This window comes from Ovis aries, chromosome 3 (assembly GCF_016772045.2).
Source record: "Ovis aries strain OAR_USU_Benz2616 breed Rambouillet chromosome 3, ARS-UI_Ramb_v3.0, whole genome shotgun sequence".
NCBI classification, from domain to species: domain Eukaryota; kingdom Metazoa; phylum Chordata; class Mammalia; order Artiodactyla; family Bovidae; genus Ovis; species Ovis aries.
The window spans coordinates 130,903,107-130,930,030 of NC_056056.1; the positions used below are offsets into that span (position 1 = coordinate 130,903,107).

The 26,924-nt window shown below is 43.0% G+C and overlaps 1 protein-coding gene across 11 annotated transcripts in view; it reads right to left on the reverse strand.

Moving 5' to 3' along the window:
* TMCC3 (transmembrane and coiled-coil domain family 3) overlaps positions 1-26,924 on the reverse strand; it is a 286,278-nt gene that overhangs the window by 85,316 nt on the left and 174,038 nt on the right. For 4 of the 11 annotated variants that reach the window (XM_060412525.1, XM_060412523.1, XM_060412522.1 and 1 more), the window contains one exon: positions 12,696-12,911. The exons of the other annotated variants lie outside the window; for them this stretch is intronic. The gene's annotated coding sequence lies outside the window, so the exon portion shown is untranslated. The remainder of the gene's footprint in view (positions 1-12,695; positions 12,912-26,924) is intronic. 11 annotated transcript variants of the gene reach the window in all.

A 26,924-nucleotide genomic window follows, 5' to 3' on the forward strand; every position in this document is an offset into this window, starting at 1 on the left:
TCTGTCCAGTACTCTGTACAGAGTCAGTAACAGACGATCGTTATTATTGTCTTCTGGATAATATGGAGTAGGAGCAGCCTACTCCATCTGCACTGGAATTTTAAATACATCAGCTCTGAGTTATGCCAAGCCCCTTCCCTGCCCCCATCTCTGTGATAGTACATGCTATTATTTTTTCATTTTGCTGAGTGGCAACTGGGTCTCTAAATAAGTTATCTGACCAAGGGTATTCAGCTAATAAATGGCAAAAGTGGAGTCCAAATTCCAGGCCGATTTGAAATCAAAGCCCACTTAGGTATAGATCCTTGGACAATTTATTTAACCTTTCTAGGCCCCGGTTTCCTCACCTGTAGAGTGGGGATAACTGCAACCATTAACATCGAACCCAGTTACTGTCTCTTAACCAAAGACCTATACTGGCATTGCTAAGACAAGGAACAAGGAAGAACCTCAAGGCATCTGGAAACTCCACTGATGCCTGGCACCTCACTTGACATGCAGTTCATATGAAGCTGCTCCCCACCTCCCGCTTGATCTTTTCCTGCACCTCTTGAAGAATTTAATGAACAGCAGCACTGTTAATAGGCCCATGGAGATGATTTCTATTTTCTAAGCTTCTTGTTTCCTGTTCTCTCCTTGAAAGAAAATGAGCAGAGCTTTTAAAATTCAAAATTACGTCATTGGGACTTTATCTGAAGGCTCCTTGTAAATCTTTTTTTTAAAAATCATTTCCAAGCACTTTTAGCTTTCCCGTTTTTCATTTCAAAATGCAAAATGAGAACTCAATTCTCAGATCACTGTGGAAGGGAAGGCTAAATTTCCTACCAGTATTTAGAAGTACTCACCATCCTAGCTGACATTGTTGAAAGGTATTCTACAGTTCTATTATTTCTTATTGCTCCTTGCCAGATCAGCTGTGGCTGATGCACTCCCAGCCAGTATTTCTGACATTCCATTGAGGGAATGTCTTTCACAAAAGAAAAAAAAAAATTGCTACCCTAGGCACAAGATTTAAAATAGCTAACAAAGCATCATGGAGGGTACCCAGCTGGTAGCCATCCCTGCTTATGAGCATGAACATGCACTTAACATGTGCACACACACACACATGAATTATCAGAAGTTACCAAAAATGCAACAGGGTTTGGTCATTTGGAGTTAAAAACAATAATAACCCTTTCAACTGTGAAAAGGGACTCTTGGAGGTAATAAGAGGAAAAACAAACAAACATGATAAAAGACAAAATAATTTATAAAGCTTGATTTGGAATTTCTGTTCCCAAAGAAGAAGAAAATCCATAAATATCACTGTGGCCTCCTGACGCTCATAATTGTAAAACTGTTCTCTAGACACAGCTCCAGAGAAGGTGATGGCACCCCACTCCAGTACTCTTGCCTGGAAAATCCCATAGACGGAGGAGCCTGGTAGGCTGCAGTCCACGGGGTCACAAAGAGTCGGACACGACAGAGCGACTTCACTTTGACTTTTCACTTTTATGCATTGGAGAAGGAAATGGCAACCCACTCCAGTGTTCTTGCGTGGAGAATCCCAGGGACAGCGGAGCCTGGTGGGCTGCCGTCTATGGGGTTGCACAGAGTCGGACACCACTGAAGCGACTTAGCATCAGCAGCAGACACAGCTCTACTAAGATGAAGTTTTTCCCAAGCTTGATTAGTTCCATCTGATCCTTTTACAAGTGGAATTACATTTTGTCAATTCAAAAATGGCATAATGTCTTAGATACAAGCCGTTAGAATACAGGTTATCAATTAGAATGTATATTATTCATAAAATTCCAGTGCACAAGCACCTACTTAAATTATTGTGTTTAAAATATTTTTCCTCATTGAGATAAAGATTAACTGCATAATAAATGACTGTCTAGTACTGCAGTGTCCAACACAACAGACACTAGCCACATGTGGCCCGTGAGCACTTGAAATGTGCCTACTGGGACTGAGGAGCCGAATTTTTTATTTAATTTTAATTAAATTGCATTTTGAAGATTTAGTACCCCCAAACGCAAAATATTCATTAATATTTTTGGTACTGACTACCTGTTAACATAAACAACAAAGGCCATTTTTATTTAGTTGCCAAAATGTGAAAACACAGAGGTTGACCAGTATTCTCTAAATCTCATTACAGAAAATATGAGACAGATATAAACATACTATTATTTATGCATACCTCTTTCTCCTCAAATGATCTCTCAGGTCAAAATTAATCTTCCTTCCCTGCTAGCATGTTATGTATAATTTTAGTACCATATTTATGACAGTCTAATATTTTTATTGACCACATCAGACGGCTTGCAGGATTTAAATTCCCCTATCAGGGATTGAACTCAGGCCCAAGGCGGTGAAAGTATGAAGCCTTAACCACTGGACTGCCAGGGAATTCCTGACAGTCTAATTTATATTAAATAAACTGTGCATGTCTACTACACCCTCCCTGCTACTGCTGCTAAGTCACTTCAGTCGTGTCCAACTCTGTGCGAGCCCATAGACAGCAGCCCACCAGGCTTCGCCGTCCCTGCAATTCTCCAGGCAAAAACCCTGGAGTGGGTTGCCATTTCCTTCTCCAATGCATGAAAAGTGAAAAGTGAAAATGAAGCCACTCAGTCGTGTCCGACCCTCAGCAACCCCATGGACTGCAGCCTACCAGGCTCCTCCGTCCATGGGATTTTCCAGGCAAGAGTACTGGAGTAGGGTGCCAACTAGACTGTAATTGTTTTGAAATAGGAGGACAAACTTGCTCATTCTAAAACTCTGCCACTCCCCACTGTGGTTCTTACAATGGAAATCCTTTCATAAATGTTTGAGAACTTGAATACAGTGTATACAAGTTTTTTTTTTTTTTAAGTTCACTGTTCTATAAAAGAAAGCCTAAAACTAATAATGAGGAATTCTATGCTCATGGAAGGAAAGATGCAATATCAACTAAATGACAAGTTCCCCTAAGTCAGTTGATAAATGAAACAGAAACTGATTAGTTACCATGACCAGGAATAAGACCAATAGAGAGAGCTCAGAAAGAGAGTCAAGCATATTTAGTAGCATAATCTGTGACAGAGGCAGCATTGTAAATCAGCGGGGAAAGGAAAATACTGGTAGTTCACATGGAGAAAAGGAAAACTGCACTAGAGTCTCACACCAAAATAAAAAAATTCAGGTGCAACTCACCTCTGAAAATTATGTCATATTTTCTACTATTGATGATTCATTGAGATTTCCAAGTGGACTATGTAACGTAAATTACACACTGTGAACACACCATCCCTACCCAATGGTAATAGAAAGGAACAGAAATGAGCACTTTTAAGGACTTATTTTAAAGATGCCCACACAACAGGGTACATAAAACACATTTTTTCTTCTTTAATGTACTGAACCAAGCCAGAAGTCACTGCGGCTGAAGGTCAAAATTTCAGAACTGAGGTAGAGGCCAGTGAATCCATGGAGGGACTCAGTAACTGTGCAAAGTACTTCTAAGGGCTTCTTTGAAGTTAACTCCATAAAGCTGGAACCAAATCCAGCTGCACAGTGACAGCGCTCTACTCTGAAACAGCGCCTCTTGACTCAGCCCCATCTGGGCTGTTTCACTGAGGCAAAGCTCAGTGTGACCCTCACTCACCCAGATCTAAGCCAGTTACTCTCAGTGTAACCCCACGCATCAGACACTCAGAGCAGAGGCAGTGCGATCCCGCATGTCGCAGGGTTTGCTTACACTTTCTGCAGTTCTGAGCAAGTGGTGGAATTTCTTCCCTGACTTCCAGGGAGACCAAAACCCCAAAACCAGGCTTGGAAAGAAAAGAGTGTTTCAAACATGTTGCCTATCAATACCACATGTGCTCAGATCATCTCCGACATGAGTTTATTTCCTGCTTGAAATCCTGTTTTCTAGATCTCATAGCTTCGATTCTCCTGAGCGGTCTTGTAGAGACCTTGTAACACAGATGTGATATTGCTATCACCATTGGTATTAGTTTGTGGGGCTGTCATGACAAAATACCTTCAATGATAGAGTGGCTTCAATAGTAGAAACATATCTTCTCCCAGTTCTGGAAGTCCAAGATCAAAGGACCAACAGGGATTGTTTTCTCTGGGGCCAATCTCCTTGTCTTGCACATGGCAGCCCCCTTGACGCTTTGCCTTTTTCCTTGGTCATCACCCCGTGCCCTTGTGTCCTTGGTGTCTCAGTGTGATCAAAGATCCTCTTCTTACAAGGACACCAGTCAGACTGAAATAGGGCCCAACTCAACAGCCTCATTTTAACTTAATCATCTTAACTTAAAGACCCCCTTTTCCAACACAGTGATGTTCTCAAGTATAAAAGAGTAGGGCTTCAACATGTGAATTTTAGGGGGACACAATGCAGCCCCAAACACCACTTATGTAATGATTAATTTGCCAAATACATGTAAACAGCCATGCTGTGAGGCTGGGAGGAAGAGCAGCTGAGAAGTGGAAGAGAAGGGGTCTCTAAGCCCACAGAGAAACTCCATGACCTGTAGGGGGTGGGGGGTAGGGAATGCCAGATTTCTTTTGTAGAAAACTGCTCATTTTGAATAGGTACTCTCTTAAACTCCCACTTAAATTTCACATAGACTTATGTAAAAGATTTCATGCAAAGAGATAACTAAAGAGGTGTGTGTGTGTGTGTGTGTGTGAGAGTCGCTCAGTCATGTCCACCTCTTTGTGACCCCCATGGACTGTAGCCCACCAGGCTCCTCTGTCCATGGAATCCTCCAGGCAAAAATACTAGAGTGGATAGCCATTCCTTTCTGAAGGAGATCTTCCCAAACCAGGGGTAAAACCTGGATTTGCTGCCTTGCAGGTAGATTCTTCGGAGAAGGCAATGGCACCCCATTCCAGTACTCTTGCCTGGAAAATCCCATGGACGGAAGAGCCTGGTAGGCTGCAGTCCATGGGGTCGCTAAGAGTCAGACATGACTGAGCGACTTCACTTTCACTTTTCACTTTCATGCATTGGAGAAGGAAATGGCAACCCACTCCAGTGTTCTTACCTGGAGAATCCCAGGGACGGGGGAGCCTGGTGGGCTGCTGTCTATGGGATCGCACAGAGCTGGACACGACTGAAGCGACTTAGCAGCAGCAGGTAGATTCTTTACTGTCTGAGCCACCATGAAAGCCCACTACAGAAGTAATGGTCCATTAATTGCCTCTAACAGCTCCTGCAAAATACCTAGCCTTTTCTCCAATTCTCAGTGTGTCATCTCTCCGCGTAAAACATATGTGTAGGGCCTAGTGATAAACGGGCAGAAAAGGAGAGTGCGGGGAGAGAAACAGAAGAGATGGGGGAAAAGGAAAACCAGTGAACTGATATTTTTAAGGAAAGAAGTACAGCAAGAAAAATAAAATACACTTGAGAGGTAAGACCATGCTGTAACTGGCACTTCTCGGAGTGAAAGAAATGCTAGGGCAGGATGGACCAAGAGAGTTTTGGATGTGAAAAAGAAGTAATAGGATGGAAAAAGAAGTATGAAGCTGTTATAAAGCTCAGTGATTCATTTTTTTTTAATTTTTATTTTTACTTTATTTTACTTTGCAATACTGTATTGGTTTTGCCATACATTGACATGAATCCACCACGGGTGTACATGCGTTCCCAAACATGAACCCCCCTCCCACTTCCCTCCCCATAACATCCCTCTGGGTCATCCCCATGCACCAGCCCCAAGCATGCTGTATCCTGCGTCAGACATAGACTGGCGATTCGATTCTTACATGATAGTATACATGTTTCAATGCCATTTTCCCAAATCATCCCACCCTCTCCCTCTCCCTCTGAGTCCAAAAGTCTGTTATACACATCTGTGTCTTTTTTGCTGTCTTGCATACAGGGTCGTCATTGCCATCTTTCTAAATTCCATATATATGTGTTAGTATACTGTATTGGTGTTTTTCTTTCTGGCTTACTTCACTCTGTATAATCGGCTCCAGTTTCATCCATCTCATCAGAACTGATTCAAATGTATTCTTTTTAATGGCTGAGTAATACTCCATTGTGTATATGTACCACACTTTCTTATCCATTCATCTGCTGATGGACATCTAGGTTGTTTCCATATCCTGGCTATTATAAACAGTGCTGCGATGAACATTGGGATACATGTGTCTCTTTCAGTTTTGGTTTCCTCGGTGTGTATGCCTAACAGTGGGATTGCTGGGTCATAAGGTAGTTCTATTTGCAATTTTTTAAGGAATCTCCACACTGTTCTCCAAAGTGGCTGTACTAGTTTGCATTCCCACCAACAGTGTAGGAGGGTTCCCTTTTCTCCACACCCTCTCCAGCATTTATTGCTTGCAGATTTTTGGATCGCAGCCATTCTGACTGGTGTGAAGTGGTACCTCATTGTGGTTTTGATTTGCATTTCTCTAATAATGAGTGATGTTGAGCATCTTTTCATGTGTCTGTTAGCCATCTGTATGTCTTCTTTGGAGAAATGTCTATTTAGTTCTTTGGCCCATTTTTTGATTGGGTCGTTTATTTTTCTGGAATTGAGCTGCATGAGTTGCTTGTATATTTTTGAGATTAGTTGTTTGTCAGTTGCTTCATTTGCTATTATTTTCTCCCATTCAGAAGGCTGTCTTTCTACCTTGCTTATAGTTTCCTTTGTTGTGCAGAAGGTTTTAATTTTAATTAGATCCCATTTGTTTATTTTTGCTTTTATTTCCAGAATTCTGGGAGGTGGATCATAGAGGATCCTGCTGTGATTTATGTCGGAGAGTGTTTCAGTGATTCATTTTTGAAATGAGACGTGATCTACTTAAAAGGACCTGGGAGACAAGGAAAGCATGGAGGTATGAGGAGATGATGTCATAGCAACTGCTGGGAGTGGGGATAAAAGGAAGTTCTGCTGTTGCTGGGTCAAATGAAGAGTGGGTTTTTCAGGTCAAATAAACAGAACTGAATCTGAGGTTAGCAAAGTACTCTACAGTCCCAGACTCTGGTGTTAAAAATCTATACCATGCCTAAGTAAAAAATATCTTTTAAAGAGCTCTGGCTAAAGATGGGGTTTTATAATTACATATTGATTTATATTGGATTTCTTGGTCTACTGCAGAGTTTGGAATCTCTCCAGGAGTACTTCCCTGCCAATTTCTAGGTAGCTTATAGCAATTTCCAAGTACCTCTGAATATACATTTTCAACAGATGGGATTATTAAATGCTTAGTGCAAACAATGATCCATAGATGTGTTACCACCCACCAGGAGACAAAGCAGATCTTCTCTCTGCTCCACTCTCATTTCAATAAATATTTGCATCCTTCCATTACTCACTTCAAGACTGCAGGATATGGAATTTCATTGCTCTTTTAAGGTGAATGCAAGAACTTATTGGTGCTTTCCAAATTTTCCAATTAACTTGCTCTCAGAAAAATTTACTTTTGGCTCAAAGAACAGATCCAGTTCATGGTCTGTAGACACTTTCATTTACAGATCAGTCATAATTCTCAGCATGGTGCCAATATTTTTTTCCAAGTAGGAACTCTCTTTTTTTTTTAATATTTTACTTTTAAAACCTGGAATTGCAGAACTTTTCCGAATCTTCCAGAGTATGTGGTCTAGCCTTGTTTTTTAGATGAGGAAACTGAGCCACAGATATGTAAAATGACCTACTAAATCAGTAAGATGGTTGGAGGAAGGGGTGGGAGAAAAGAGAGAAGAGAGACTGTGGGCAGGTCCAGAGCCAGGTCCATGTCCATGCACTGTCACACACACACACCTCACAGCATCCTTGTCACAGTCCCAGGACAGGAGGACTGAGAGACTGAGGCTGAGAGATGTTAGGAAACCTGCCACTGGACTGATTTAAACCCAAGTCTGTCTGACACCACACACCAACCCTTCCCTATTTCCCTACACTTTCAAAGAACATAAACAGACCAAGTTATATTAAGTTCAAAGCTGATATTTACAATGGCATTACATAAAACTTCTCAAAACCTTGGGTTTATTCCTTACTGTTCAATCTCTGATTTCTACCAGTTTAAACTCTGGCAGCATAATTGACATTTACTTAAGAAAGTATGAATTACTACATATTTAATCTTCCCTAGTGGCTCAGCTGGCAAAGAATCTGCCTGTAATGAAGGAGACCCGGGTTTTATCCCTGGGTTGGGAAGATCCCCTGGAGAAGGGAAAAGCTACCCACTCCAGTATTCTGGCCTGGAGAATTTCATGGGGTCACAAAGAGTCGGACATGACTGAGCAACTTTCACTTTCTAAAAAAGTATGAATTAATACATGCTGCTGCTGCTGCTGCTGCTAAGTCGCTTCAGTCGTGTCCGACTGTGCGACCCCATAGACGGCAGCCCACCAGGTTCCTCCATCCCTGGGATTCTCCAGGCAAGAACACTGGAGTGGACGGCCATTGCCTTCTCTGGAATTAATACATATTTAGGTATAAATCAAGTGAAATCCCAGCTGTCTGGCCTTAAAGAATCAGTGATAAAAAATTCATAATCTTTTGAAGGGTTATTTGAATTATTTGAAGGAAATACAATGCAGACCCTTCAGCATGTCTTACCTACATTGGAAATTTACCGGGTATGTCTTACGTGTGTGTGTGTGTGTGTGTGTGTTTGTACTCAGTTGCATTGGACTCTTTGCCACCCCATGGACTGTAGCCTGACAGGCTCCTCTGTCTATGGGATTTTCCTGACAAAAATACTGGAGTGGGCTACCATTTCCTTCTCCATATCTTTCATACCCGTCACCTAATGTTCATGGTGAGAGGCATGAAAAGGTACAAGAAATCAGCTAACAACTGATGCAAACTCAAGGCCGTGATGGGTATGTGCTTAGTCATGTCCGACTCTTTGTGACCCTATGAACTGCAGCCCACCAGACTCCTATGTCCATGAATTCTCCAGGCCAGAATATGGGAGTGGGTCTCCATTTCCTCCTCCAGGGGATCTTCCTGACCCAGGAATCGAGCCCAGGTCTCCCATGTTTCCTGCCCTGGCGGCTGGATTATTTATCACTGAGCCACCTGGCTACCTGGCACCAGAAACCAAGCCAAGAAGTGGGGTAGAATGTACATTTAAAATACATCCAGCATATTTAAATGTGAAAGCTTGTTAGAATTTTGTATTTGTTTCACAGAACTTACAGTCTTCTTGGGAATCGTTTCATCAAACTAAGGACTGGTGCTCAATTTCTCTGGCCCTGTTAATTAGATCGGTTTTATTTGGCAGAGAGAATAAATAATTTGTATTTATTTAAAACAGTTTGGTAGCTACGTAGCTACAACTCAACACTGTTGGACCACAGGGCTAATGAGACCTGATGCTTCACTCCTGTTGACTCAAAGGGCCGTCACCACAAAGGTCATCCTTAAATCTTCATTTGGCAAATCTGAACTGCATGAGTGATTAGGTAAGAATGTGGCCTATTACTGTAATAAAACAACCCACAGGGCACGCATTGGGTTGGCCAAAAAGTTTGTTCGTAATAGCTTCTGGAAAAACCCAAACGAACTTTTTGGCCAACCCAATACTATTACTACTTTAGGAGCCAATGGCATAATGTTAGTTTTTAACAGACAGCAAGTAACATTCATTAGCAGACTTTTTGTGTCCTTCTGCTCACATTTAATGCATGAGGTTAGAGCCTAACGTTAAAGCTATTTTAATACCCAATCTTCTTTCAGATCACTTTGAAAAATCTAAGTTTGCCTTGGGTCATCCTCAGTAGAATGGAAACTGGGAAGGCAATGAATTGCTTTTGTTTTTATGTCACCATGTCCATAATGAGGCAATGATTTTAAAAAGAAAACAATCAAAAAGTTCAAGGCACAATACCCTTGTAACTTTGTGCTCTTTTGTAACCCAAAGTGATAATACTGACAAGCCTGGTAATTATGCTTTCTAAATCTCAGATAGCCTTCTCTCATTTGCCAAAAGTGCATTTAGTAAATTACATCTACTTCTGTCAGTATTTAAATTCCCATTTGTATCCCAGTAGAAATATACATTTCCTGAAGAAAAGAAGGAAGCTGACATCTTTAAGCTTGGATTAAGTCTTTTTAAGATGGAAAAAACTTTTGGCAGGATCTGAGTTCTTCCTACTCCAATGGAAATTGGAAACTTGTCCCTTATTTCATGAACATTACTATACAAATTATAAAACATACTGGTACCACAACAATCAACTCCACAGAGTATATATGTAGCTTTTGATGGTAACCTGAGCAGGGGGGAAGGCAAAAAAAAAACCCTTTGTTTATAAATTGAAGTATAGCTGATGTAAGATAGTATATAAGTTACAGGTGTATAGTGATTCCCAAGTTTTAAAGGTTATACTCCACTTATGTTACTATAAAATAATGACTATATTTCCCTTGTTATAAAACATATTCTTTTTTGCTTTGTTTTTGTTTTACAACATATTCTTATAATTTATTTTATACATAATAGTTTGTACTTCTTAATTACCTACCCCTAAACTGCCCCTCCTCCTCCCCTTTCCAAAAGTCACTTAATTTTGAACTTGAGGGTTTGTGAGGATACTTTCTATTTTCACTATCCCAGACTTCCCTAGACCTTTCACTCAGGGAGAACATGTGATGCCGATTCCTTCAAGTCTAGAGTGTGAGGAACATTATTTTACTGGGTTAGGCATATAAAGTCAGTACAGTTGATGAAACAGGAACAAGCAACATGAAACCTCAAATCAGGCTGATAAATAGTCTCAGGATTATCCCAGGTTTCTTGCTCTCTGGGTTCACTACCTCCCTTGGAAAATCTATTTCCATTTTTTTAAGAGATTCAGACAACCAAATTAATGCGTGGTCATTGCAATCTTCACTTGGAAAACACTTTGTTTTATGAAACATCCTGACATTCATAGCAAAACCGAGGCAAACTGGCCAGTTGGTATTTCGAGGGGGCCCACTGTGTGTCGAGTTTTGGCCAGATTGTAGGGTGACAGCTGCAGAATGAGATCCCCAACTGCCCCTGGCTGAACGCAGTAAAGCACTGATGGTGAAGACCAACACAGCACACGGTGGGCTCCAGGGAAGAAGCAGGTGTGTGGGTGCCTTATGGCCCGCAGACCTGCTAGGGGAAGCACACTGATCGAAACCGCCCACCCTGGCCAGGCACCATGGTTGCGTAAGTTGTTTTAGGACAAGCTGTCCTGATAAGGAACACGAAACTAATAAGCCACTACCAACCGGAAGAGTTCGGGAAAGGTCAAAAGGAGACACCACGTGTCCGACTCCCACCCAGAATCCTTCTCTCTGGCATCCATCTTGGCTGAACAAGGCGTGCACCAGCAGCAAGAACTCTGAGTCAGAATGATTGGCTAAGGACAACTTGGAAACTAATCCCATCACCATAAAACACGTAGCAGAGCAGTTCTCCTGGGTTCCCTTACCCTACACTTCTCCACCCAGGTGCTCTTTCTCAATAAAATCTCTTGCTTTGTCAGTACACGTGTCTCCTCGGACAATTCATTTCTGAGTGTTAGACAAGAGCCCAGTTTTGGGCCCTGGAAGGGGTCCCCCTTCCTGCAACAGACCTAATCAAGTCTGGAGCTGAGAAGGATTCTCTACTAAAGAGACTCTTAAGTTGAAGCCTAAAGAAAGAACAGCTGTTAAGCTGGTGCAGAAAGGATAGAGAAAGACAGCTGAGGGGAAGAGTGGTGTACACTTGGGAAATGGAGATAAATATAACAGCTGGAAAAAGTAAGCGATGAAGCTGAAGAGAAGGTAAGAGCCATACCATACAGAGTCTGGTGGGCCAGAAGAGGGAATCTAGAATTGATTGCCAGGGCAATTAGAAACCACTGATCCGTTCCAAGCAGAGAAGTCATATGATCCAATTGTTATTATTGTTTGTGGTCATTTTAGGTCACTCTGGCTGCAGTTAGGGTGGAAGTAGAGAATCTAGTTTCTTCTGATAAAGCTGAACATGCATAGGTACCACACCCACTCCTCCTTCTAATTTAAAAAACCCTCCAATTAAGTAGGAGGGTCCTCTGAGCAGCAGGAGGCAGGCACAAAACCATTATTCAGTGTTAATAAGCTTCCTGTGGTCAAGGGAAACTGTTACAATTCCTATCTGGGGTTTGCCCAGATATGATATTAAAGAAAAGCATTCTTTATTCTGGGAAGTAGCTTTCTGATCACGCAAATGTCAGTGGGATACCCACTGTCCTTCGGTAGCTCTCCAAGCCAGTAATGTAATCCAAAAGCAAATGCTCTGATGTTATTAAGTGTCCTTTAATAAATGAAAAGGCTGTTCCACTGTGAGAAAGACATATCTTTACAGAAAAACTCTGATCCTCATAGAGTTCTGCATTTTTGTGGAGAATATCATTTAACAACCCCGGGACTTTCCTGGTGGTCCAGCGGTTAAGAATCTGCACTTCCACCCCAGGGAGCACGAGGTTGTCCTCCCTAGTCAGGGAACTAAGATCCCACATGCCACGTGGCATGACCAGATAAATTAAAACAAACGAAACAGTTACCAGCTAGGAGGCTACTGCTCTGCTCAGTTTAGTCGCTCAGTCATGTCCAACTCTTTGCGACCCCATGGACTGCAGCACACCAGGCCTCCCTGTCCATCACCAACTCCCAGAGCTTGTTCAAACTCATGCGCATTGAGTTGGTGATACTATCCAACCACCTCATCCTCTATAGACCCCCTTCTCCTCCTACCTTCAATCTTTCCCAGCATCAGGGTCTTTTCCAATGAGTCGGCTCTTTGCATCAGGCGGCCAAAGTATTGGAGCTTCAGCATCAGTCCTTCCAATGCATATTCAGGACTGATTTCCTTTAGGATTGACTGGTTTGATGTCCTTGCAGGCCAAGGGACTCTCAAGAGTCTTCTCACTGCTCTGCTAGGCTTGTAGTAAAGAGACCAGGGGAGAGGTGCTGTGGAATACAAACAAGAAGACGTGCTGACTCCTGATGTAATGTGCTAGGGAGGGACGTTCCAAGGAGGGCTCTTGACGGCTGGTTGTGTGGGGATGCCATTCACTGACCAGTGTGACCCCAGAGGAGCCAGAGGGGGTGTGGAGGAGCGTGAGTATATTCGGATGCACTCAGTGGCGACCAAGTGCCGGTAGAGGTAAACAAATAAGTAGGACTGGGGGTCAGAAGACAGGGAGGAGTGAAAGAACCGAGGCTGGGAGTTGCAGGCACATCAGTGCTCTCTGAAGCCAAGCGTGGTCTAGGAGAGAGAGCAGGATGGGAGGGGAAGGGTCACCTACAGACCCAGAGTAAGCCTGGACCATCCCAACAGCCTCCCCTGCAGCCCCTTGGCTCCACCCTTGTCCCCAGTAGTCTATTCTCCACAGAGAATCTATAGGGTGATTATTTTAAAATTAAAGTCATTATTTTACTCAAAGCCCTCCAATGACCTCTAAGTTCACCTGAAATAAAGCCAAGTCCTTACAGTGCCTGGAAAATGTCTCAAGATCTACCCTGCCCCTCTCCTCACCACAGACCACTTCTCTGACTTCATCTCCACATCCACCCCTCTCCTGCTGGGCTCACTCTGCTCCAGCCTCACTGATTTCTTGCGGCTTCTCAAATGTACCAAGTACTCCCCTGCCCCAGGGCCTTTGCACTGGCTATTGCTTTTGCCTGAATGGCCTTCTAAATATTCTACATGTATTACTTCCTACTTCCTGAGGTCTCTAGTCAAAAATCAGCCAATCGGTCAGGACTTCCCTGAGTATGCTATCCTAAATTGCAGCATTCATCCATCCCCCTTTCCCTACTGAAACTCAGTAATGTCTGGTATATGTCCACTAGACATATGGTTCATTCAATACAATATATGTTATACAATACAGTAGTATATATTATATACTTTTACTATGTGTCAGTCGTCATCTGATACAGTATGTGTTAATTTCTAGAATTTCCCAGCCCCAAGCATAACCCCAGGAAACCAGCAACTTAATTCTGTTCACCGCTGCATCCCTAGAACCAAGAAAATTTCCTGGCATGAAATACGCCCTTGCTAAATTATTTGTGGAATGAACAAATCCCAACATTTCATGACACCATAGAAGAGCAGAAGGGATTGAGGATGTAAGAGGAACACAAGAAAAGAGTGTCACTAAAACCAAAGACGAGTGCGCTGAGAAAAGCAAGAGTTAACACTTATTGTTGCTTATCGCTATCTTGGGTTCAGAAGATCCCCTGGAGGAGGGCAGGACAACCCACTCCAATATTCTTGCCTGGAGAATCCCATGGACAGAGGAGCCTGGCGAGCTACAGTCTATACGGTCGCAGAGAGCTGGACACGACTGAAGTGGCTTAACACCCACACACATTGCTGCAGCAGACACTGTGCTCACCATTGCATGAACCATCTCATTTAGACCTGGCTACAATCCTAAGAGGAAGTTAAGTCATTTCCCAAGGTTACCATGTGCACTACATCCTGCTAAGAGAGAAGTTAAATCGAGTCCTAAAAACTGCCCACTGAACTGATTCACGTGGAGACCACTGGTGACTTTCACAAAAATCTGGCAGCTTCCGGACTAGAGAAGAGTGAGAGGTGAGAGGAAGGGGAGGAAACGAGGACAGGGAAGCAGCCACAATTTTTAAAGAGTATACTCCACTTCTTATCATAAAATGTTGGCTATATTCCTTGTGCTGTACGATATATCCTTGTAGCTTACTTTATGCACAGTAGTTCATACCTCTCACTCCCTTACCCCTATCTCGCCCCTTCTCACTTCCCTCTCCCCACTGGTAATCGCTAGTTTGTTTTCTACATCTGTGAATCTGCTTCTAGTTTACTGTATTTGTTAGATTCCACACATAAGTGATATCATACAGTATTTGTCCTTCTCCAACTGATTTCACACAGCATAATAGCCTCCAAGTCCTTCCACATTGCTACAAATTTCATCCTTTTTATGACTGAGTAGTATTCCGGTGTGTCGTGTGACGTAGCAGCAGCAGCAGTGTTCCAGTGTGTTTGTATTGTGTGTGTGTGTGTGTGTGTGTGTGTGTGTGTGTGTGTGTGTGTATTCTCTCTCTCTCTCTTCAATACTTCCTAAATGAGGCTTACTTAGGGCAAGATCATACATGACTACAGCCTAGAACCAACTCCCCAACTGGGGCCATTTCTTACAAAGACATGGAGACATGGTCATCTCCAATTAAAGGGACAGAGAACAGAACCACAAAGGCTTTACTTTTACAATCTAAAACATCAAGTCCTGCTCTTTAGTTATCACTGTATGTTACAAATATATATGTGTGTGTATATACACACACACACTCTCCTTTATCCATTCATCTGTTGATGGACATTTAGATTGTTTCCATATCTTGACTATTATAAATAATGCTGTTAGGAACACTGGGGTGTATGTATCTTTTGAGTTAGTGTTTTTAGTGTTTTCAGATATATACCCAGGAGTGGGTATATGGGACTTCTATTTTTAGTTTTTTGTGAAACCTCCATACTGTTTTCCACAGTGGCTGCACTAATTTACAATCAAGGTAGGTTTTATTTTAGGTGACAATGAAATAATGTGAATTTCTAAAACCCAACCCCTTTCAGAGTTTTGCTTAGCAACTCTATGGGAGCAATAAGCATAGATAAGGTATTTGTTTTCCATGTTTCCTGCTCCAAAGAAATTCAGATTTTTTGCTTACAAATTTGGTTTTTAAAAGTCCTTGGCTAGGCATAAAACTTGCATCCCACATCCTACAAGATGGAAAAATCTACAGAAAAGATGGGTAACTGGGTCAACATAACAAAGAAACAAAAAGAAGACCTACTCCAGTTCTCTCGGAAGGCTGAAAATTCAGAGGTTTATAAAAATACTATTTTGTGACAACCTGGAACACAGGCCCCACACTGTACATGGGGGAAGAAAGCCTAGCTGACTAGTTCTGGGCGAGCCACTGCTGCGCTCTGTCACCTTGTCCAATCTGTCCAACGTCAGTGTCAGAGTGATGTTTATTATGGCTCCCCTGGTTCTGGGCAGAATCAGAGGAGGAGGAGCCAGAAAAAGTGCTTTATGCAAACGCAACCCTATTTCTTGTGATTGAAGGTGAGTAAGCATTAAAAGGGGGCTTCCCCGGTGGCTCAGCGGTAAAGAATCTGCCTGCAGTGCAGGAGACCCAGTTCAATCCCTTGGTAGGGAAGATCCCCTGGAGGAGGGCATGGCACTCTAGCACTCTTGCCTACCTAGAGAATCCCATGGACACAGGAGCCTGGCACCTGCAGTCCACAGAGTCACACAGAGTCGACTGAGGCACCTAAGCAGCAGCAAGCATTAAAAGATACTTCTAATAATGTATGCAAGCTGACAGCAACCGGTTGGATATGTGTACAAACATTCACCAACTGATTCGAGAGAACAAAAAAACTTCAGTGATTGCTTAACAATTACACATGTCGTTTATTTAGAAACACCTGCATACTTACTGTTAATTCCTACCACTGGTGCTGCGGAAGCCAACTGACAATGAGGTTAAGCCAGGCCTAAGCTTGAAGCGCTGTCTGCTCTCAGAAAATGCAGTGTGTGACATACTTTCAGTTTGCTCTGAATCTGACAGTGTAACAATTCTGTACCCAGATCTTGGCACATAGTAAATGCATTACTAACCAAAGAAAAACCAGTACAACCAGTCTAATTATAGACCAGACAGGCTTTAAGCCTCTCTTCAGTAGTTCCTAATTGAGGCTTACTTAGGGCAAGATCATACATGACTGCAGCCTGGTACCTACTCCCCAACTGGGGCCATTTCTTATGGAGACACGGAGACATAGCCATCTCCAGTTAAAGGCACAGAGAACAGAACCACAAGGGCTTTTCTTCTAAAATTTAAAACATCAAGTCCTTCCCTTTAGCTATCACTGTACATTACAAATATTGAAAATGTTGAATGGGGGCAGAGGTGGTGGATTAACTGTTACAGAGACCAAAAGCATCAGGTGTTTCACTTATATAACATTCTGGGCTCCCAGAACCTCCGAGTTGGAGTGAATCAATACCACACCCAAGCAGATAACAGCTAAATCACCCTCTCACACAGTTCTTCCCGGCATCCTCCTCTATCTCTGCAAAACAAGATTGGTTCTCCTTCCTCTCCCTGACCCCAGGGCCTAGGTCCTCGGCTGCCCAATGACAGTAACACTTGAATCACACCATCTTCTGGGCTGCTGCGGCTGTAGTTACCAACAGCCAAGGTGGGGCTGGAGAGAGCATAGCTTTGATGATGCACTTGTGACTTTGACAAGAGTTGCCTCCGGGCTTCTGCAGTGGCTCAGCGGTAAAGAATCTGCCTGCCAATGCAGGAGATGCGTGTTTGATCCTTGGTCTGGGAAGATCTCACATGCCACGGAGCAACTGAGCTCATTTGCCGCAACTATTGAGGTTGTACTCCAGGGCCCGTGAGCTGCAAATACTGAGCCTGTACACCTAGAGCCTGTACTCCACAACAAAAGAAGCCACCACAATCAGAAGCCCGCTCCCAGCAACGAAGAGTGGCTCCTGCTAGCTGCAACAAAGACCCGGCGCAACCAAAAGTAAACAATTTTTTTAATATTAAAAAAAGAGTTGCCTCCTAAGGCTCCTGGGAATTCTCCCTGCCACGAAGTCAGCCTTGGCTAAGATCACGAGTATGCTTATGTGTGCGTGCTCAGTTGTATCCAACTCTTTGCAACCCTCTGAACTGTAGCCCACCAGGCTCCTCTGTCCATAGAATTTTCCAGGCAAGAATACTGGAGTGGGTTGCCATTGCTTCCTCCAGGGGATCGTCCCTACCCTGGAATCAAACCCAGGTCTCCTGCAGCTCCTGCATTGCAAGCGGGTTTCTTTACCACTGAGTCACCTGGGAAGCACCAGGACCATGAGTATTATCAACGACAAAAAAAAGAGAGGAGGAGGTAGGAGAGGAGGAGTGGGAGGATGGGAAGGGGGAGAAGAGGGGCAGGAGAGGGAGAGGAAGAAAAAGGCAGTGCAATCCTTCTTTACTAGGTGTTTGGCACCCAAAACTGAAACTGGACTTCCCAACACAGGAGTCGAACTGGGGTCTCCTGCATTATAGGCAGATTCTTTACCAACTGAGCTATCAGGGAATCCCTGAAATTGGACTAGGAAGTAAATATGATTGAAACCAAGTCCCCCTAAGACTAACGTACCAAGTTGATGATTAATCTCTCTCCAAAACTTCATTCCCATTCTTGTCCCCTCTGACCTCAATTCTGTGCTAACTGAACACTAATCAACCAGAATCAGATGACCAAGATTGCTGTTGTTGACAACAGTGTTAATGTACTAAAACTGTTTGTATTATTGTATTGCTCTTATAGATGTCACCTTCAACGCACACACTCAGATTGTTTCTCCAGGGCATGATGAGCTCACAGATCCCGCACGAGCCAAGGCCAGAGAATCATAAACCAAAGACATCCTGACTCTCGAAACCACAGTTAAGAAACATCACAGAAATGTCACAAGATGCTAGTGCCCAGTTTCTCTGTTCTCCTTTAAAGAGACTCCTAAACTCAAAGACCACATTGGAGTGGATCTCCTCCTCCCGTACTCGGCGCCCTGCAAGAAATCTTCACTTTGCTGCAGGCTCCCACTGCCAGATTTTGGTTTTCTGCACCACAGGCAAGCAAGCCCTTTGCTTGGTCACATGATGATGGTCAGCATGGGAAACCTTCCACAAATACCAGGCTTTCCCTCCTCCCTTTCTGCAGCTGGCCCACGCTCCACGCCTCGGTCAGCCTGCATTGCTCACCATTCCCTACACATGCTGCCTGTCCCATCTCCATGCTGTTTTTTTTGTTTTTTTGTTTTTTTTTTTTTGCTGATGGCGTAACCTCTCCTCATGGCAAACAGAAAGGGAAAAAGTGGAAATAGTGACAGATTTTCTTGGACTCCAGAATCACTGAGGATGGTGACTGAGGCCATGAAATTAAAAGATGCTTGCTCCTTGGAAGGAAAGCTATGACCAACCTAGACAGCATATTAAAAAGCAGAGACATCACTTTGCCAACAAAGGTCTGTATAGTCAAAGCTATGTGTTTTCCAGTAGTCATGTATGGACATGAGAGCTGGACCATAAAGAAGGTTGAACACCAAAGAACTGATACTTTCGAACTGCGGTGCTGGAGAAGACTCTTCAGAGTCCCTGGATAGCAAGGAGATCAAACTAGCCAATTATAAAGGAAACCAACCTTGAATATTCATTGGAAGGAAGCTCCAGTACTTTGGCCACCTACTACAAAGAGCCGACTCATTTGGAAAAACCCTGATGGTGGGAAACAAGACTGAAGGCAAAAAGAGAAGGGGGCGGCAGAGGACGAGGTAGAGAGCATCACTGAATCAATGGACACGAGTTTGAGCAAAGTCTGGGAGATGGTGAAGGACAGAGAAGCCTGGCGTGCTGCAGTCCATGGGGTTGTAAAGATTGGGATAAGACAGGCACTAAATGACAACAACAACCCGTCCTCTCTCACAGGAACCCCACCCTTCCGGGCCCAGATCAAATGCTCCTTCCCAAAGAAGTCTTCCTCAATTACCAGAAGCAATAACTTCTTCATCTCACCCCAAATAATCTTCTGTCTACAACAGTAGGTAAAGTTTGTAATAAGATTAGCACATGCTATGGGACAAGAATCAGGTGACACAGTTGATAGTTTTTTTCCCTCTAATCCTCACAGTGACCTCCATGTGGACACATCATTACTGTTCCCTTCGGTTGATGAGAAAACCGAGGCTGAGAAATGTTAGGTATTTTAGAAGGGCAGTGAGGGCAGTGGGCTGGAGTAGCTTGACTCCAGAGCTCACACGCTCTCCCGCACACTGCCTTGTACTGTAATATACACGTGTCCCATCTGCTCTGTGAGTTTTGAGGTCGTATATCTTCGGCTATCCCATTATACTAACTCAAGGCCTGGCTCAAAGTGGGTGCTTGAATTTGAGCAAAAGTAACTTGGTGCTGTGTTATGCATTTCTAGAGCTATTCCATTATATTAACCCGGGGCCGGGTTCAAAGGGGTGTTTGACTTTGAGCAAAAGTAACTTGGTGTTGTTTTATGCATTTCTAGATAGATCACTGTGCCTGATTTTTCTAGGCATATGATCTCTCTCTCTCTATTTCATCCAGCAAAAAGGCTTTAGGACAAGTAAAGAATGGCAATTATAATTGGCCATCCAAGGTCAGGAATCCAAGACCCAGGAAGTAGGAGAAATCTGATCCTTAAAACATTCAAGAAGCATCAAAAGGGCCCACAGGACACGGGCACCACTCTTTCCTAATTTTGGTGACCAGATATCTGAGACATGTAAGAACTGCCTTTGTGCGCATCAGATAGATCACTTCGAATGGTGAGTTCTGGGAGGGCCTTTCTTTTCAGGTGAGTTTATTATAAATGTATGTCTGCTGCAGTCAGCATTCCTTTCGGTTCTCTGTTTTCAGTCTCATGGAGAATGATAAACTCTTGTTGAGAGCATAAGGCAAGGCGGCTCGCACAGCAGGTGGGCTTTCCTGCTAAGTGGACTTGGTCTCAATGTCCTGTGGAGGAGGAAAAAGTTTCCCACGACTCTCTTAGGGTCCCTCTCGTTGCTGTTATTTAGTCCCTCAGGCGTGACCAAACTCTTTTGTGACCCCATGGACTACAGCCTGCCACGTTCCTCTGTCCATGGGATTTCCCAGGCAAGAATACTGGAGGGGTAGCCATTTCCTTCTCCAGGGGATCTTCCCAACCCAGGGATAGAACCTGTGTTTTCTGCATTGCAGTCAGATTATTATTATTTTTTTTCTTTTATTAAAGGATAATTGCTTTACAGAATTTTGTGGTTTTCTGTAATAGACCAACAAGAATCAGTGCAGGCAGGGTCCCTGACTGGCCCTGAAAAGTAACTGACAGGAGGAAAGCATATAGCTTGATTTAACAAGATACTTCGTATGGAAATGAAGACCCCAGGAAGCAGTTAAGCCTGTGTACTCTTACGCAAGGTTTGATGGCGAATGCACAGTGGTGAAGGAATATGACAGGTTAAGGAATATGAAGTAACTGCAATAAACTGGGGGAAACCAGCAAAGCTTGTTTGTTCAGATTCTCTCCAAGTACCTTTGTCTTTGGAGATAAGGATGCTCCTTTGCTCAGGGTGTAGGAAGGACACCTCTCACAGAAGGGTTTTATGATCTGTGTTGGGAGAAGGGAGAGGAAAGGTCAGAGTGACCTTCCTGCCTGTATTGTTCATTCAGCTTAAAATATTCATACACCAAGGGCCCCATTGGGGTAGTATGTCCTCAACCCCTTCATTCCCAAATCTGCCCCATTTTTGTCATGTAAGACTTCACATTTGAGCCTGGGTCTGCTTGTCTGATAATCAGCACCCGTTCATCCATAAAATGACTGGAGGACAGAATGCAATAATGCATATAAAGTCCACAGTACACTGTACTCAGAAAGTGCTAGCTCAAATTATTTAGTGATTACTACTACTAATACCAGAGGTCTTCCTTGGTGGCTCAATGGTAAAGAATCCACCTGCCAACCAGGGGATTCGATCTCTGGTCTGGGAAGATCCCCTGGAGAAGGAAATGGAAACACACTCCAGTATTCTTGTCTGGAGAACCCCATAGAGTTTGGCAGGCTACAGTTCACGGGGTCACAAAGAGTCAGACTTGACTTAGTGACTGAACAACAACAATTACTAATATTAAATGGCCACTGTAGGAAATCATGGTTTATAGCTCACAGGAAAACTTTTTTCATCTGAAAAATTCCTCACTGAAGTTTACTGGTTAGTGCTATTTTTTTCTGGTCTGCAGAGCCAACAGTGAATACAGATACCCACACCTCTCAACATAAAGAAGGAGGGGAGATAAACTGTAGAGGGACCATCTAACAATTAAAGCTGCTTGAAATCTGAGACTGTGAGCGCTCCCTCTTTCCTACCCAACAGAAGATGTCTCCCCTATGGATGTTGTCCTTTGTCCAACCTCAGTTCCCTAAGATCCTACTTCTAAGAGCCTAGCCACTTTCCCTAGTGACTTACAATGATGATTCCTAAACTTTAGAGGCCATAAGAATCATTGAAGGTGTTTAACAAATGCAAATTCCCAGGCCAACTGCAAGGGATTATGAGTTAATAAAGAGCATCCCAGGTGATTTCAATATCAGGGGTTCTGGGTGCCATACTCTGAAATGCCTGGGCAGTGACTGACACCTTAGAAATACTTAACATGTGTAAGTTTATTTCCTGTATCAGAAAAAGACTGAAAATCTTTTAATTTTCTAACCCTCTATCTGCATTTTAAAAAACAATGCTCATTTTCAACCTAATCCTTGGATTCTACAATAAGGGGTGTGTCTTCTAGTTATAACTTATTAGTTATTGTCTATTATTGTCTATTAGGTATGCTGAGTAGTTTTAAAGTCTCCTTTAACTTAGTGTTGTTGATGAAACACACTGAAAAGTTCTTCCATTGTTCCTTCCCAAAGTTGTAGATTAGTGTATTATTTTAAGACAGGCCAAGATCTTGACATTGATTATCAGTGTCAGTTCAGTCGCCTAGTCGTGTCTAACTCTTTGTGACCCCATGAACTGCAGCACGCCAGAACTCCCTGTCCATCACCAACTCCCAGAGTTCACTCAAACTCATGTCCATCAAGTCGGTGATGCCATTCAGCCACCTCATCCTCTGTTGTCCCCTTCTCCTCCTGCCCACAATCCCTCCCAGCATCAGAGTCCTTTCCAATGAGTCAGCTCTTCGCATGAGGTGGCCACAGTGTTGGAGTTTCAGTTTTAGCATCATTCCTTCCAAAAGAACACCCAGGGCTGATCTCCTTTAGAATGGACTGGTTGGATCTCCTTGCAGTCCAAGGGACTCTCAAGAGTCTTCTCCAACACCACAGTTCCAAAGCATCAATTCTGTGGCGCTCAGCTTTCTTCACAGTCCAACTCTCACATCCATACACGACCACAGGAAAAACCACAGCCTTAACTGGATGGACCTTGGTCGGCAAAGTAATGTCTCTGCTTTTGAATATGCTATCTAGGTTGGTCATAACTTTCCTTCCAAGGAGTAAGCGTCTTTTAATTTCATGGCTGCAATCACCATCTGCAGTGATTTTGGAGCCCCCAAAAATAAAGTCTGACACTGTTTCCACTGTTTCCCCATCTATTTCCCATGAAGTGATGGGACCAGATGCCATAATTTTTGTTTTCTGAATGTTGAGCTTTAAGCCAACTTTTTCACTCTCCACTTTTACTTTCATCAAGAGGCTTTTAGTTCCTCTTCACTTTCTGCCATAAGGGTGGTGTCATCTGCATATCTGAGGTTATTGACATTTCTCCCAGCAATCTTGATTCCAGCTTGTGCTTCCTCCAGCCCAGCGTTTCTCATGATGTACTCTGCATAGAAGTTAAATAAGCAGGGTGACAATATACACCTTGATGTACTCCTTTTCCTATTTGGAACCAGTTTGTTGTTCCACGTCCAGTTCTAACTGTTGCTTCCTGACCTGCATACAGGTTTCTCAAGAGGCAGGTCAGGTGGTCTGGTATTCCCATCTCTTTCAGAATTGTCCACAGTTTATTGACAATGATTATAATATATATAATAAATAATTTTTAAAATTATATAACTTATATAGTTATACAAGTGATTTATATATATATATATATATATATATACATACACATATATATATATATAAAATCAATCATCAGAGGTCTGGAACAGAGGCCATCAGGAGAGAATGCAGCTGCAAATACCAGACCTGCCTCAGAACTGACCGATGAGAGTATTCATTTCTTTCCCGTGACTCCGGTGACTGGGGACAGCACAGTATCAATACTTAAAAGCAGTAAGACCATACACTCTGGGGGCAGACGGCGTGAGTGTCAAATCCAGCTTCTACACTCACTTTACTATGTGATTCTAGGCAAGTTATCTAACGGCTCTGTGCCTGAATTTCTTCATCTATGAAATGGGAGGCTGGAAGAACAGAGTTGGTTCATAGTAAGCATTACTATTATTGGATGCTATTATTGGATGGTTAAGCCAAAGACACCCGGTCCCAGAACTTTGGCTGGGTATCCTTCTCCTAGAGTCACTAAATTGGTAGACATATGAGAGCTGCCAGGGGCCACCTGTGGAGAAAGTCTTCCTGAGACTGAGTTTCCCACAGGAGAGAGAGAGCTGAGAGGCAGAGCAGTCATTGCTGGGGTTTGTTATTGTTTGAGACCAGAGCCTAGTCATGCCTGGACATCCAGGGGAGGGCTCTTCAATGACCTGGTCTATGAACTCCCTGTTTTCTCTGATTGAGTTGGGAGTTGGTGCTTCCCTGATAGCTCAGTTGGTAAAGAACCACCTGCAATGCAGGAGACCTCGGTTCGATTCCTGGGTCAGGAAGATCTGCTAGAGAAGGGATAGGCTAACCACTCCAGTATTCTGGGCTTCCCTAGTGGTTCAGCTGGTAAAGAATCTGCCTGCAATGCAGGAGACCTGGGTTCGATCCCTGGGTTTGGAAGATCCCCTGGAGAAGGGAAAGGCTACCCACTCCAGTATTCTGGTCTTGAGAATTCCATGGACTGTATAGTCCATGGGGTCACAAAGAGTGGGACATGACTGAGCAACTTTCACTTCACTTCGCTTCCTATTATCTGCAAAAAGAGAATTTTGACCTGGTTTTATTGAGACATAATTCAGAATACAATTCACTCAATTAAAGCATACAACTCCTTCAACGGTTTTTAGTACATTTCCAGAGTTGTGCAACCATCACTATGATGTAGGAGTTTTGATCCAAAACTCCTCAGAAATGGCTTAGGAGGCATGAGGTGTGGAAGGTGGTGGGGACAGACTTGTGCACATCTGCTTGCCAAAGCGTCACAATTTTGAAACTACCTTTAAAGTTGGAATCATCAACTTTTTTTTTTTTTCAACTTTTTGATTTGAAAGTGGCTTCCAGCTCAGCACAGCATAATGGAAAAGGAAGTGAACTGGAATTAGAACCCTTAGTTTCTTTATTATTATTATTATTTGTTAAGGTCTATATTGAATTTGTTACAGTATTGCTTGGGCTTCCCTGGTGGCTAAGAGAGTAAAGAATCCACCAGCAATGTGAGGGATCTGGGTTCAATCCCTGGGTTGGGAAGATCCCCTGGAGGAGAGCATGGCAACCCACTCCAGTATTCTTGCCTGGAGAAACCCATGGACAGAGGAGCCTGGCGGGCTACCATCCATGGGATCATAAAGAATCAGACATGCCTGAACCACTAAGCACAGCACAGTATTGCTTGTTTTATATTTGGGGGCTTTTTGGCCTCAAGGGATGTGGGCTCTTAGCTTCTCAACCAGGAATTAAATCCATACCCGCTGCATTGGTAGGCAAAGTCCCAACCACCAGACCACCAGGAAATTCTCTAGAACTCCTAGTTTCTTTTGAGGGAAATTATAAAATCCCTATGATCCCTTCATACTCTACACAGTTCTATGCTTTTAGTTAAATCCTGTCAGGTTCTTGACAAAAATGAAAACCAAAGAGGGTAAGCCAACTGCTCAAAGTCGACAGAGGTATTTACTGTTAGATACCTTCATGGATACAGTTCAGTTTTCTGCTGCTAGTTTCAAGTAGTTCTTACTTTTTCTGCAGGATTTCATACTCAAGATCCAGTTCAATCTCTTGAAATGCTTGGAGGTTAAGTCTTTGAAATACTAATCAAATAGTCATCCATTCATTCTAGAAATACACTGTGATTAACGATATTCCCCAAACATGTTTGATCTCAGTGTATTTCTCTTCAGATATCATCCTACCTATAGAGAAAAATTAATATACTTTCTTTAAAGCAAAATATGATAGTTAATTGCAAAAATATTTGATAGTATTTAATGTTAGGTAGATAACAGACTGGCAAGTTTCTACACATGGTTTGCAGGATCAGGAGGTTTCATTACAAAGTACTGTTGGGGATAAGACTGATGGTTAAGGGAATAACTGCATTCTTCATCTATTAACAACAAAAATAAAAAGATTTGATAACCAAACTGAAAATTTAGAATAGTTTCACTTCTAACATCTCGTGAGGCTTTAGATGAATTACCAAAGGCATAAGAACTCTAGCTGTTATTAATCTTAAATCTGCCTATCTGGGCACAAAAGAAGTCTATATACAGGCGTTTGAAATTTTTAGAAACACACTTCCTGGAAGAACCTGAGAGTCTAGATCTGGCCAACAAAAGGTAATCCAGACTGGGACAGGATGCACGGTACTTAGCCATATTCAAGGTCAGAAAGGAATTTGCTTTATCTGAGCTATCCTGTGAAAACACAATTAGAACACCCAGGGAAATATCACCAGCAGGGATACTATTTGTGATCATCATTGTTTTTAGTGCATCTTTTTCTCCTCTGTGAATCTAGACAAAATTAGTTGAACCCTGTAAAAAGAGTACTGGATGTTTTATTTAAGCTACAAGCAAGAGGTGGTAAAATATTTAATCTGAGTGGTGAGACCTTGTGTGGGCTTCAAGGGGTAAATAGTGAGAAAGAGAGGAACACAGTCCAGAATTCCATCACCCTGCTACACCTACCACAGGGGTGTTACTCCATGTCTATTTACTCTTCTCCTAAGCAGTCATTATATACACTTGCAACTGAGAGGAGAAAAAGCTCTATCTAAGATGTCCTGCCAAGTCCTGCCTTTACCGAACTATCCTCTTTCCCAGCACATATATTCTCTTCCTTCAAAACCAACAAGCGCTATCCCATCACCCTTGCTACGGTGGTTAATACAAGCCCAGGCTCTCCAGGGATGCAGGCAAGTAAGCATCCCCACCAGGCTGCTACCCTCATACACTTCTGACAGCCCAGCACCCCAAAGCTCTCCACTCTGTCCTCTGTCCGTAGTCTTCCAGCAGCAAATTCCTCTCTGT